Consider the following 13,327-nt stretch of genomic DNA (forward strand, 5'->3'; position numbering starts at 1 on the left):
AGGCAACCTCCTGCAGGAGGTCTTCCTCAACTGCTCCAACCCACAGTTTTCTCTCCTCCTCCCTTCTGGTTTAGTCTCCTTCAAATACACTTGTTTCTTGGCCACTCCCGACACCAAGGCCCTTAAAAGCAGAGAGTGTGTGGCCAGTTCCTCTGTGGATTCTCTCTGCCACACTAAGTGGGAAAAGTTTGTTATTGGTCAGCAATTATTGAGAGAGACAGAGACAGAAAAAAACAGAACTGGGAGACTATGGGGGAGATTTGGATTCCCACACATCCGCATCACTGTGCGTCTTTGGTCAAATCACTGCCACTCTCTGAACATGAATTCTCTCTTCATGAGATGGGGCTCAGGATCCCTGCCTCTTTCGTAGCCTTTCAGGAAGGATTGGAGTAAGGAAGGGAGTAAAAGCTACTTTCTTTATGGAGTTGTCCGCTGTGTGTCTTCAAATTCACTGCGGGGCAAGACATGGCCCTCTCTGGGACCTTTTCCCCTCTGATGTGACCAGATGACCTCTAAAGTTTCTACTGGCTCTGCTCCCACCTCCAGATGCTGCCTCAGCTCTAGCACACGAAAGCCTGGTGTGTTGAGGACCAGATATTCCCAGTGTCTCAGCCAACAGAGGTCCTGGTTGGCCTGGGCCAGGGACCTTCCTGGGATTCTTAGAGCTTCAGACTTCTGGAGCCAGGGAGAGGGGGCCTGGGGATGGGTCAGGCCTGAAGCCCCACAGAGACTACTGCTGCTGTCCTACCAACCTATGCCAGAGGAGGGGAAGTCGGGGACAACCCAAGAAGTAGGGCAAACCTGAGGCAGGGGTTTCGGACACACAAGCCCTAGCAGAGGAGATAGAAGACAGAGCCCCAAACTTGTCCCAGGACCTACTACCCCCCACATGTATTGCTGGGTGACCTTTATGTTCTCCTCTGTAGGCTAGCTGCCATCAGAAGATAACGACAGCAGTCACTGCCCTGACCTCTGCCCAGCTCAGGACACACTGTCTCTCACTGGCCTCCTGATTTTCAAACAAATGATGGCTTTGGATGTGTGTGGCTAAGTAGCACACAAGTGCCTGGGGAAGGGCTCTGAGGCCTGAGTTCAAGGATGCCAGAGTGAGGAGCAGGCTGGTATTACACTAGCAGGAAGGGACACAGCTCCAGACAGCTCCAGATAGCACCAGACATGCTGTGCTGAGGGCCCCGCACCAAAGGGCTCACGTTGTCTTTACCACTCCTTCCTGACCCCAATCTCCTGGCTGGGAATGGGGAACAGGTACCACTGCTGTAGTGACTGAGGCTAGATCCCTGTGGCCCAGACTGGTCCTCACCCCTAACTCCCACTCTAAGCATCCCCCTAGGGCAGAGCCTCAGGACCCTCAATCTGGGCACTTGCCAGGCTACACACAGAACTAGGGATCAATCATTAACTTCAGGACCCAGCCAGGAAATTGAAAGCCACTTAAACTCCATCCCCAAAGGTGGGTTTCTTCTGCCTTTCCTCTCCCTAGAGCGATGGGGCTCCCCTACCCCCCCAGCCACAAACATACAAGGTCATTTGTTCCTGGGTTTAGGCAACTTCAGGCAGGACTTTGACACTGGCTGACTTTGAGCTGGGCTGGAAGACTAGGGTTGACTTCCAGCCCCTCCATCATCTGCTAGGTGACCTTGAACAAGTCACTCAGGCTCTTAGAAGCACAGTTTCCTCATCAGTAAGATGAAAGTATGAAAGCATCCAGAGGGAGGTCGTGAGGGGGAAATGAGGCAATGGAGGTGAAAGTGTTCATGCACTCTCAGCTAGGCCTGGACCACCTTTATCCATGCAATCAGGCACAGGCTTGTCACCTGTCTGTTCAGGCTTAGTGAAGTGACCTTTCCCTTGCCTGCATTCCTCCTGCAGGGCAGATGTGAGGAGGAGCAAGTGCTCCTGGAGGGTCCTTACTCCATTCCTGCTGACAGGAGACTGCCTGCCCAGAGCCCTTGGGTGCTGGTCATTGGGAAATAATGGAAACTCCACTGTTTTGTTTGGAAGCTCTTAATAGGTTCCTGTTCAAATGAAAATCTATTCTTTTTTTAGACTTCTCATGAGATAGCAGTTACCTTCATCTGTTAAGAACCGAAAAGATAGATATCATGCTCTTAAACTTTTTTTTAAGCAGTGGAATCTTTTAATCAATTCATTGAATGGAGCTGGTGGAAAGGGGAAAGAGACATTTCCCAAACCCCCTGACATGGGTGGGGGGCCAAGAGGCCCTTCAAGGAGGGGTGGAGGCCCCTGAGCAGTCCTTAATGAGTGACTAAGATTTGGCCAAAGGGGAACATGGAAAAGGCCTTTCAGGTAAAGGGACATAACTTGGCCAGTAGCATGGTGGTAAGAGGGCAGATCTTTGGGGAGGGCTGGGCTAGAGCCAGCTTTAGCAGGTCCATCTCACCAGGCTGGAGGGCAGGGCAAGTCCTGGAGATGTGGGGTCTCCACCATCAAGACTTGCCCATTCTAATTAGAATACAGACCTGTGGGCACAGAGGGTGCTCAGGGCTCTAAGGGGAGTGTGGGGACACTCATAGGGGACTAGACTAGCTGGGGGTGTGGGGGTGTGTGTGTGTGCCCATACTGCATCCTAATGTGGGTGTCGAACCAAATGAATATGGTGTGCACTCCTCACACAGATGAATATGGTGCTCTGCCCTGCCTCTCCCAGATGGACCCATGGGTGCAACCAGGCTCCCTCCACCCTCCCTACCTCTAGCCTAACCCCTGCCATCCTTCTTGAATCCCTGCAGACTGCCCTTCTGAAGCCCAGATGACCCCAAGACCCTGTGCTCCTGGGCTCCCCGTTGCCCTCAGGATAAAGTCCAGTTTTCCCATGAGAAGTAGGGGGTGAGCAGACCAAACCTGGGAGATCTGAGCCCTGCAGAGCTCTCCAGCCTCCAAGAGGTAAAGAAAAGTGAAGCCGGAGGGGGCCTAGCTGTCTCTTCCGGAAGGTGCAGGCGGAACTTCCTGAGATAAGGACAGCCAACAATGGGGGGGGCTGTGTGGTGGCCTGTCTCCCAGCCAGAGGAAATGAATGGCCTCCGCACCATTAATCCGCCATAGCCCGAGGCACCCTCTTAAAGGGTGACCCAGGTCGGGAGGAGGGAGATGTTACCCCCATGCAGCCCGCACACTGTCCCAGCCAGAGGAACTGGGCCAGCCACTCCAGGCCTGCTTCCTTTCAGGGCCATACATATGAGCAGAGGGAGGAGGCTATTTGGGTCTGGGAAGCAGGCCTAGTTCTGCTGCCTGACTGAGCCCTTTGAGGGACCAGCCTAGTGCCTCGCCCCTGGCCCTTACTGCTCCCCAGACTCCTTCCTTCTTTCCTGGGAATCTGAGGATACTATATGCTTGTAATTCTTGTCTTTCTGCCCCTCTCAGCACCAGGGCCCCTGAACACATGCTTTACCCAAATATGGGGGCTCTGATGATGGGATTTTAGGCAGCAAGTGAGACTGCGAAGGGCCGTCACTGCGGTTGCAACTGAGGTAATGGGGAGAATGCACAGCCCTGCACAGTTCTTGGCCGCAGAAGGGTCTGCACCATGAGAGGTGGGACCCGATGACCATTCTGTCAAGAATGGGTTGCTGTGGTCAATGGCAAGGGGCATGAGGCCAGGGAATCCCCACAGGCCTCCCAGAGTTCCCCCTTAGCCACTGACCAGCCTTGTGAATCTAAGCGGACCCCTTTCTGCCTTGCGGCCTTGATCTTCCTGTCTGTAAAATGGGGCCCCTTCCCACCCAGCTCATGGGAATTCTGTGACAATGGATGTAAATAAATCCCTGTAGGCTCCACTGTGAGGAGTTGCTATCTCTGAGTGGCTGGGTCCCAGGCACAGGAGGGCAGCCTCTCTGCTCCCTCTCCTTACCAGTTGCCACCTCTCCCTCTTGCCCCAGTTCTTGCCTGGCCAGCCTGAGGCTAGCTTCAGTTGAGAAAGAGGTCAAAATTCCCAGCTCAGGTGACATTCAAAACTGTCAAGACAGGACCAATCCATGGAGACCTTTTGATCCCTAAAGCCAGCTCACTAATCATTCATACAGGGAAGCTGAGGCAATTAAGGCCGAGAATCTCCCAAAGATACACAGACAGAGGGTGGCAGAGAAAAGCCTAGAACACAGACTTCCTGCTTCCCACCCCCCACCTCCGGCTCTGGAATATTAGGGTTGGAGGTGCCTTGTAGGACTAACGAAACTGAGTTGAGAAAGTAGAAGGAACTTGCCTAGGCAGCTAGGTTGGAAGAGGGGAAGCAGCACTTCTAACTCTGCCCATCCCATGCAGTGGCTGTGCCTCCCACTCTCAGATGGCTGGGAGGGCTTTCTTCTAAGTAGGGATAGGGATCCTGGCGTGAGGAGTGAGCCCCCACCCAGGAGGGATGCAAGGTGGGAATGGCAACATTCCATGAAAGCCTGTGGAGACTTGTATGTGCATCTGTGTCTGTCCCAGGCTTCAAACCTGCCCACCCTAGGGCAGTAGTGCCTGGGAGAGTAGACCTGGCTGGAGACCGTGCAGGGGGTGGCAGCACTTGGCTGCTGGACCCATGAGAGGGAATGAGATGGACCAGACCGAGTGAGAGAGCTAGGAGTAGGAGCACTAACCATTCTGGGCAGAAGAGGTGGTTCCAGGGACCCAAGAGGCAGGAGAGAGCCAGGGGAAGGGTTGTCTGGCAAGACGAGACGCCACCAGTTTTGCATCAGGGTCCATGAGATAGGGAGGTGAGCCGGTGAGCTGGGCCTGAGGCTGAGGCAGAGGTGAGGCAGGTAGCCTGTGGGGATGGGGGAGGGAGCAAGTGAAGGAGGTGGGGGGGATGAGAGGGGATGGGATATATTTCTATGGGGATGAGAGTGGTGAAGACCAAATGGGAAAGATGCTGGCTGGAGAGGTGCTTAAGGGAGGAGGAAGGTGCCTAGGCATGGGATGCAGGAAGTCTGTTCTCTGGGATTTTCTGGGAAGTGGATGGGAGCCAGAATGGGAGCCAGAATGGGCACAGATGCAGGTGTGTGTGTGGGGGGGGGTGGGAGGGGCAAGAAGTTAGGGTGTGCTGCCTGTGAAGCCAGGTGAGAATGGAGTGCCTGGAGGGCAAGGCCTTGCTGCTGGGGGGAGGAGAGAGCTGACCAGGGTGCATAGAAAATGTTAGCCCTAGGAACCAAACGAACCAACCAAACCAAACTAACCAGGCCCACTACAAGCCACAGCCTACACTCAGGCAACCGGACTGCAGAGTCCTGGCTCTTGACCCTTACATGCTCCTCCTTTATAATGGCTGCTAAAGCTTATAGAGAATGCACCCAGCCTTTTCCCAGTGTTAACTCGTCTCAGTCTCACAGCAACCCTACCAGGCAGGTACCATCATACACACACCGGCATACACACACATACAGGCAGGCGGTTCACATCCAGCCTGGGTGGGGGTGGGGCAGGAGCAACCCCTCCCTGAGAGCCCCTCCTATTCTCTCAATTCCATCATTCTTGCCTCCCCATCCCCACCCTCCTCCCTTGGATGGAAGAGTCTTTGCTAAGAGTGTTCAGCCTGCCCTCCCTTGCTCCCCAAAGCCCTAACTTACCCCCTGCAGGAGTTGGAGCACTGAGAAATCTAAGTCCCAGGATTCTAAGCCTCACCTTCAGGCAGCCTGCCCTGAGTAACCCCAACCCCACCCCTCCCGTAGCCCAAGCTCTCCAGGGGTGGGTGTGCGCGTCTGAAGTAGGTGAGGCCCTCTGGTATCTGACAGTTGCCAAGTTTATCCTCCTGGGCAGTGTCTCACTGACCAGAGGTGGTAAGGAGGCTTCTGCGGCTGCTGCTTGCCTCCCATTGTGCCCTGCTCCTTTGTAGAGGCCCTTCCTACCCTGCTTGGCCCCTAGAGATCACTGGCTGCCTATCTCCCTACCCTTGGGCCTCAGTCACGCAGACCAAAACCTGTAGGCTGCACAGATTCTATCCTTTTCAAATTTTTCTCTGCCTTGTGTCTAGATTGGAGCTTTGCCCACCCACCAGGCCATCCATCCATTTACTCATCTCCCCATCTGTTATGGTATGCATGTGCTCACCCTCAATTCATATGTTGAAACCTAATCCCCAAAGTGATGGCATTTAGCAGTGGAGCTTCTGAGAAGTGATTAGGTCATGAGGGTGGAGCCCTCAGGATGGGATTAGTGCCTTTGAAAAAGGGACCCCAGAGAGCTCCTTCACACCTTCTGCCTTGTGAGGACACAGTAAAAAGATGGCTATCTGTGAACCAGGATGTGGTTCTTCAACAGATGCCAAATCTGTCAGTGCCTTGGTCTTGAGTTGCTCAGTCTGCACGGAAAGCAATACATTTCAGTTACTTACAAGCCATCCAGTCTGTGGTATTTTGTGATAGCAGCCCAGATGGACTGAACACCATTGATCCATCCATTGGCTTTCCCATCTACCCATCATCTCCATCCTTTATAGGACCCAGCAGCCAATGGCAAACATAAAACTCATGGCCTGTTCCCACAGGACTGTGGTGAGATCATGTCACAAGCTCAGGGTCACGAACATTCTGTGTAAACTGCTGGGATCTGTGGTATTTCTCATTTCCAGAGCAGGGGAGCACTGTGAGATGAATACTATGGAGGTTCAATGCCACCTGGTGCCTTCTGGGCATTAAAGGATTCCATCTGGCGGGAGCCCCAAGGGGAGCAGGGGCCAGTGTGCAGGATGCTCGCTGCACAGGGGCACTGGCTGAAGGGATGAGTGGGGATAAAATCCTGTTATGAGGCTATGTTTCCCAGACAAGGCACTTTTTTTTTTTTTTTTTTTTAGAGACAGAGTCTTGCTTTTTGTCGCCCTCGGTAGAGTGCTGTGGCATCACAGCTCACAGCAACCTCCAGCTCTTGGGTTTAGGCGATTCTCTTGCCTCAACCTCCTGAGTAGCTGGGACCACAGGCACCCACCACAATGCCCAGCTATTTTTGTTGCAGTTTGGACGGGGCCGGGTTCGAACCCACCACCCTTGGTATAGGGGGCTAGCGCCCTACTCACTGAGCCACAGGCACTGCCCCCAAGGCACTTTTTTCTAACTTTCACAAGGGCACCATGGAAGCCTGATGTACTATCTAGTCCCGGGGGAGCAAAAGAGGCCCAGGACAGATTCAGGAGTTGAGAAGAGAGGAGCCTAGGGCTCCCCAAGGACATGGGCTGAGGGAACAGGGCTGTGATGGGAGCTCCAGCTGATTCTGGAGCCCCCTGTCTCCTCACTCCCCACACCTCTGACTGGTTTGAAGACTGGGAGACCTCCTGGCAGAGCCATGTGGCTTGACCGGGAGAGGGGAGGTGTGGCAGGGCTGCCCCCAGGTCTGTGGCTGCTCTGCTGGGCGCTGTTGGTTCTCTAGATAACCCATCTGAACTGAGATGGGCACACTTGTGTGTACCTCCAGGATGCAGGTAAGGAAGGAGCCTGTTGGGGGTGATTCCAGCGTCTGGCCTGGCCTTGTCCTGCTGTCATGTGGTAGGTGGGGGCACATCACTATGCTCCCACATCCCTGCACACAGAGATGGTGTCTGACACCTGTCCACCTTGGTCTTCTCTAACTCTCAGACCCTTATCCCTCACCTGTGCATGGAACTTTCACCTCCTCATTTGATTCCATTCCTATCTGAATTAGGCAGGTGGCATTAGTTCCATTTGATAACTAGGGAAACAGGCCCAGGACCACACGGTGGGCAGTTGATAGAGATGGAATCTCTACTCCTTGGTGCCTGATGCTGCTGTGAGGAGGGGCAGATTTCTCCATGCTCCACACAGGAAGGGGAGTGGGGCAAGCTTAAGTGAGACCCGAAGTGGGAACAGGAAGGGGTTTAGGAAGCAAGGGACCCCACAGCCCCAGTGAGGATGCTTTCTTCTCATCCTGTGACCTCTTGGGAGCCCCTGCCCCTCCTGCATATCTTCCCAGCCCCCTTGCTCTCAGCCACTGTCTTCTGCACACCCCAGATTCCAAAAGGTCAGTCTGGGTTGTTGGAGTGATGGCTGCCATTTTGAGAGCACCATCATACCAGGCCATTCTCAGCATGAGATACATCATCTCATTTAAGCCTCATAACAGTTCCTCAAGAATTGTTATTCTCCACTTACACATGTGGAAATGGGGAATCATACCTAAACTAAGAGAATAAGTAATTTCCAAATAGGGCCATGCTATCCCTCTAATGATAGAAGCTCATAAGCTTCATTATTTAGACTAACTTGTTTGACTGTTCTGAAACTTTTCCAGGTGAACTGCTCTGGGCCAAAGGTTGATTTAAGGGACTCTAGGTAAGTGAGGTGAACTATCTGCCTGGTCTAATTTATACTGAGTATATAGATTTTTGCAAGATTTATGTTAAAAGCCTATAACTTATTATAAAAGCTTTATAACTCCTGAGTTATCTACTGTCTGAGCTGTGAATTCTGAATATCAAAAGAGGCTAAGCCACTGCCTTAAGTCACAGTAAACAAATGCTGGCACAGGAAGAGAATCCGTGCCTAACAGCTATCGACCTACAATCTGGCCAATATGGCCCATTGGTTAGGCCCAGAGTCTGACTCTCTGGGAAGATGGGCCAGCCCTGGGCCTGCAGGGCCCACTTAGCACTGAGTCAGCATGGAGCTGTCTTCTGGAGCCACACAGGATCCTGACCTTCACTCTGGTGGCACAGGAGGATCACCCAACTCACTCTCAGTCTGGAGTGTTCTCTGCAGCTCTGTAGACTGAAAGGGAATTCTCTGATGGATGTAGCACAAGTCCTCAGCCTAGAGGGGTCACAGCCCCCAGACTGCCTCTGGGGACCCTGGGGTTTTCTGGCCCCCTGTCCTGTCCTGGGGGAGACTCCATCTGCACATCTGGAGCTGCATCGGTCTGCTCCCTGAGGACCAGTCTTTGCAGGCACAGAAATGAACAGCTCCTATTTCAGAGTCTAGTTTGGACCTCCCCCAGTCCTCCCAGCTTCAACCCTTGTCTTACACTCCTGTGTCAGGGAAAACCAGTGCTTGAAGGGCCATGGGCATCCCTGAATCCAACCCTATTGTCAGAATGGGAAAACTAGAGCTCTGCAAGGGGCCCAGACCAGCCTAAAGCCCCATGGCTTGAGGACCCCCATTTAGTCCCTCTCCTCTGCCAAGCCCTCCTCCCTCAGCTCAGCTGTCAGGGGTTTTACAGTGCCCTGAGCATGAGGGGCTCTTGCTTCTCCCAGGATGAAGTCCAAGCTCCTTGGCCTGGCATGTCAAGGTCTGGCCTTGCCACCTGTTCCAACTGGGTCCCCCGTGGCTGCTGCCCCTGCCTCCAGCCAAGCATAAACAACGTACCCAACTTGCACATCTCAGCTTCCTATTCCAGCACCAGCAACCCCACATTACGAGGTCCAGGTTATCTTGAGTCACATGTCCACCCAGGTCCAGTCACCTGTGGCCATGTCACATGGTCCATCGTGGTTGCCAGGGCCACTGGGACATGGGAGAAGCTCTCAGAGGAATAAGGGCTGATGTCGCAGGGAAGGGAGGACTTCTGATGGAGCAGACCAGTGAGTACTACCCTGCTTCCCTGAAAATAAGACAGTGTCTGATTTTAAGGTGTGCTCCCAAAGATGCACTAGGTCTTATTTTCAGGGGACGTCTTATCTTTCCTGTACGTAGGTCTTATTTTCAGAGGATGTCTTATTTTTGGGGAAACAGGGTATATAGCAGAGCTCAAAGGCCCTTAGGGTTTCTTTTTTTATTATTATTATTTTTATTATTATTTTTCCTTAGGGTTATCTGATCCAAACTCTGCCTTTGTTAAAGCCAGGGTCTGAGGCCAGAGAGAGCCAGGGATTTGCCTGAGCCACATAGCACAGGGGTGGTAACCTACCCAGCAGCAGAAGCATATGCATGGGGTGCCATCGTGAGGGCTTCTCCCCCACCATTTAATCATCACAATGACTATATGAGGTAGCCCCTAATTTCCAAGTAGGTTCTTGGAGGGAGGACCACAAAGCTATGGAGTGAAAGAATCAAGATTGAACTCAATTCCATCTGAAGCCTGAATCCTGGGCTCTTCACAGTTGCACTACACTGTGAATGTAATTAATGGCACTGAATTGTACACTTAAAAATGGCTAAAATGGGGCAGCACCCATAGCTCAGTGGGTAAGGGTGCCACCATTTACCCCAGGGCTGGCAGGTTTGAACCCAGCCCAGGCCTGCTAAAACAATGATGACAACTGCAACAAAAAAAAAGCCGAGTGCTGTGGTGGACACCTGTAGTCCCATCTATTTGGGAGGCTGAGGCAAGAGATTGCTTAAGCCCAAGAGTCTCAGGTGGCTGTGAGCTGTAATGACACCACGGCATGCTACCCAGGGCGACAGCTTGAGACTGTCTCAAAAAAATGGCTAAAATGGCAAATTTTATGTATATAATTATATATACTTATTACAATTTAAAAATTTTAATAATGCAGTGTACCAAAAGCCATTAATTGTACACTTTAAATGGGAGAAATGTATGACATGTAAATTGTATCTCTATAAAGCTGTGTTTGGGTTTTCTTTTTTAATGTCTTGGGCTTTTAATTAGGATGCTCTATAAACTTGTCTCAAGGAGCTCAGAGAATAGTGGGGGAGCAGACGTTCCCTCAATGGGGAGGAAGGAGCTCTGATGGGGACACACAGGATGCTGGATCCCAAACAGGTCCCTGAACTGGATGGCTCTCCCTTTGCAGGCTGCAAGCCACACTCACCTGTGGAGCTTTGTAGCCGGTCAAGTGCTCCACCCACTAGATTCTGCTGCTATTGACACCGAGGTTGAGATGGCTGTCCCACCCATGCAGAGGTGACACTGAGTGGGTTTGGAAGGATGAATGGGAGCCAAAGGCTGGAGAGGTTGAAGAGGAAATGGGAGCCCAGATAGAGGAAACAGTGTCTGCAAAGGCCCAGAGGTGTGAGCGGGAGGGGCTGGGCGGTGTAATCAAACCCTGCTGGTCAGCCCTGGGGAACCGTGTCAACTTCTGCTCAGGGGCCAAAACCAACAGAGGTGCAGCTGGCCCCTGGGAACCCTCCCTGCCACCTTCCTCGCCTAACCCCCACCATCACCTGAGCCTTCTCAGTCCATAAGTCAACAGCCTAGATTTACTGGGTGACGGAGACTGAGCTCTGAACTGACAGCACCCTCCCTTTCTTCACACCTCCCCAAGAAAGAAGCCCAGCGTCACTGGAGAGGGCATCTGCTTCAACCATGGAGGTGTCAGAAGGGGCTTGGAGGGAGAACAAGTACACAGCCTGCTGAAGGTGCTGCTCCATGGAGAGTGGGTGGGGCCGGCTGTGTGTGTGTGTGTTTTCTTATCAGTGAATTGGGGATGATGCTTTCTACCTCACCTACCTCATCTTCATTGCGAAGCTGGGAGGAGACCAGTGGTTGCCAGGGACTGGGGAAAGAGGGAGATGGGATTACCTTTTAGGGTGCTGAAAATGTTCTGTAACTAGATAGTGGTGATGATTGCCCATTGTGAATACCAAATGTCACTAACAGTAGATTTTATGTTTTGTGTGTTTTAACAGAATAAATTGTGTTAAATGAATGGATAATTTTTTTTAATAGCCAAGGTGACTACTGGGATATAAAATGGGAGGCAGTAAGAACTGTCATTCACTGAACACCCACTAAGCACCAAAAGCAGGATCTAGGTGAAATGGGGTGAAATGGTACTGGGCTTGGGGGTAAGGGAATCACTGGCCTACTCAGCAAGTCTTGAGCCCTTAGTAGAAAGGGTCTTCCTAGAACCAGCAGAGAGGCAGTGAGGCACAAATAGAAGGAATCCTCCTCAGAGCTGCAGCTGCACAGTATTTCAGGGAATATGGGGAACATGTTGTTTTGCTGCCCATCTCCAAACTTGTTCCTGTCTGAGGGGAGCTTGGCAAGAGGTGAGGCTCCAGATCTTCTATAAAAGCTGAACCCCACAATTCCCTGCACTGAGGGTGTGAAGAGGTACTCAGTTCAGCCCACTGGCCACCCTGGCAAGGGGCTTTCCACCGTGAAGGAGTGACCTCAGTACTACAGATACAGTGGAGAAATTCTTATGGGAGGTAGCTGGGAAAAAATCGTGGAAGGAGGAGAGAAGTGAGCAAATGTATTCATTCAGGAAATTTTTACTGAGTGCTTAATACACGAAGTATAGAGTGAATAGGTGAATGAGTGAGAAAATCTGTGGGTGAGTGTGTAAGTGGGATCCCAACCTTGGTAAACCTCAAAGGGCTGTCAGGTGGGGTGGAGGGCCTGGCGGGGGAACCTGGGTGGGCATATTGGTGGGTGGGTCCAGCTCAGGTCATGAGGACGTCCATTGGTGTTTATTCTCTTTCAGAGACCAAGCAGGGGGTGTCATCCCTGACAGGTCACCCACCCCATAAAAGCCCTGATTTATACTCCAGCCACCTGCTGGCCATGATATCGTCTGTGCCTTGTTTATTTATTTGTGAGAGTCAGATCAGGTTTTGGTTCCTCAGCCCTCTGTCTCCATGTGTTCTAACCCCACATGGTGAGGAAGACGAATGCCTTGGAATTATTTTGCATGAAATTGCTGTGGAAAACTATTTGGCCTGCGTTTTATTTCACCTCTTGTTACAGCATAATTTGTTATCTTGAAACGTGCAGCAGCTGGAGGCCTGGAAGAGCAGATGTTCCTGGGGAGGCGAGGGCTCCCGGCAGGGCCGGCGGCACCATGCAGCAGCAGCAGAGCATGCTTCTGCCGGGCAGGCCTGCTCTGACCCTGCCAGTGTCCCTGATGACTGTGGGAACCCCATGGACCTCTAGCTGGGCCTTGCTTTCCCTGTCTGTAAAATGGGGATATGGCTGCCTACCTCCCAGAGGTGGGTGATTCACAGAAAGCACTCAGCATAGCGCCTGGCCCACAGTAAGCCTCTACAAATGTTTGCTTTTTTTTTGAGACAAGAGTCACTATGTCGCCCTCAGTAGGGTGCTGTAGCATCATAGCTCACAGCAACCTCAAACTCTTGGGCTTAAGCGATTCTCTTGCCTCAGCCTCCCAAGTAACTTGGACTACAGGTGCCCACTCGACTATTTTTGGATGCAATTGTCATTGTTGTTCAGCGGGACTGGACAGGGCTCGAACCTGCCACCCTTGGTGTTTATGGCCCGTGACCTTACTTACTGAGCTACAGGCACCGAGCCCAAATATTTGCTATTATTATTATTATTATTTTGAGACAGAGTCTCAAGCTGTCTCTCCTGGTAGAGTGTCATGGTGTCACAGTTCACAGCAGCCTCAAACTCTTCAGCTCAAGCGATTCTCTTGCCTCAGTCTCTCAAATAGCTGGGA

The 13,327-nt window shown here is 52.0% G+C and overlaps 1 long non-coding RNA gene across 1 annotated transcript in view; it reads left to right on the forward strand.

Annotated features, from left to right (window-relative positions):
* The window catches only part of LOC128565744 (uncharacterized), a 19,741-nt gene extending 8,175 nt beyond the window's left edge, over window positions 1-11,566 (forward strand). Inside the window, exons 2-3 of the long non-coding RNA XR_008374325.1 lie at window positions 2,775-2,928; window positions 10,718-11,566. This is a non-coding gene — a long non-coding RNA (uncharacterized LOC128565744). The remainder of the gene's footprint in view (window positions 1-2,774; window positions 2,929-10,717) is intronic.
* The last annotated feature ends 1,761 nt before the right edge of the window (window positions 11,567-13,327 follow it).

This window comes from Nycticebus coucang, chromosome 14 (genome assembly GCF_027406575.1).
Source record: "Nycticebus coucang isolate mNycCou1 chromosome 14, mNycCou1.pri, whole genome shotgun sequence".
Taxonomy (NCBI): domain Eukaryota; kingdom Metazoa; phylum Chordata; class Mammalia; order Primates; family Lorisidae; genus Nycticebus; species Nycticebus coucang.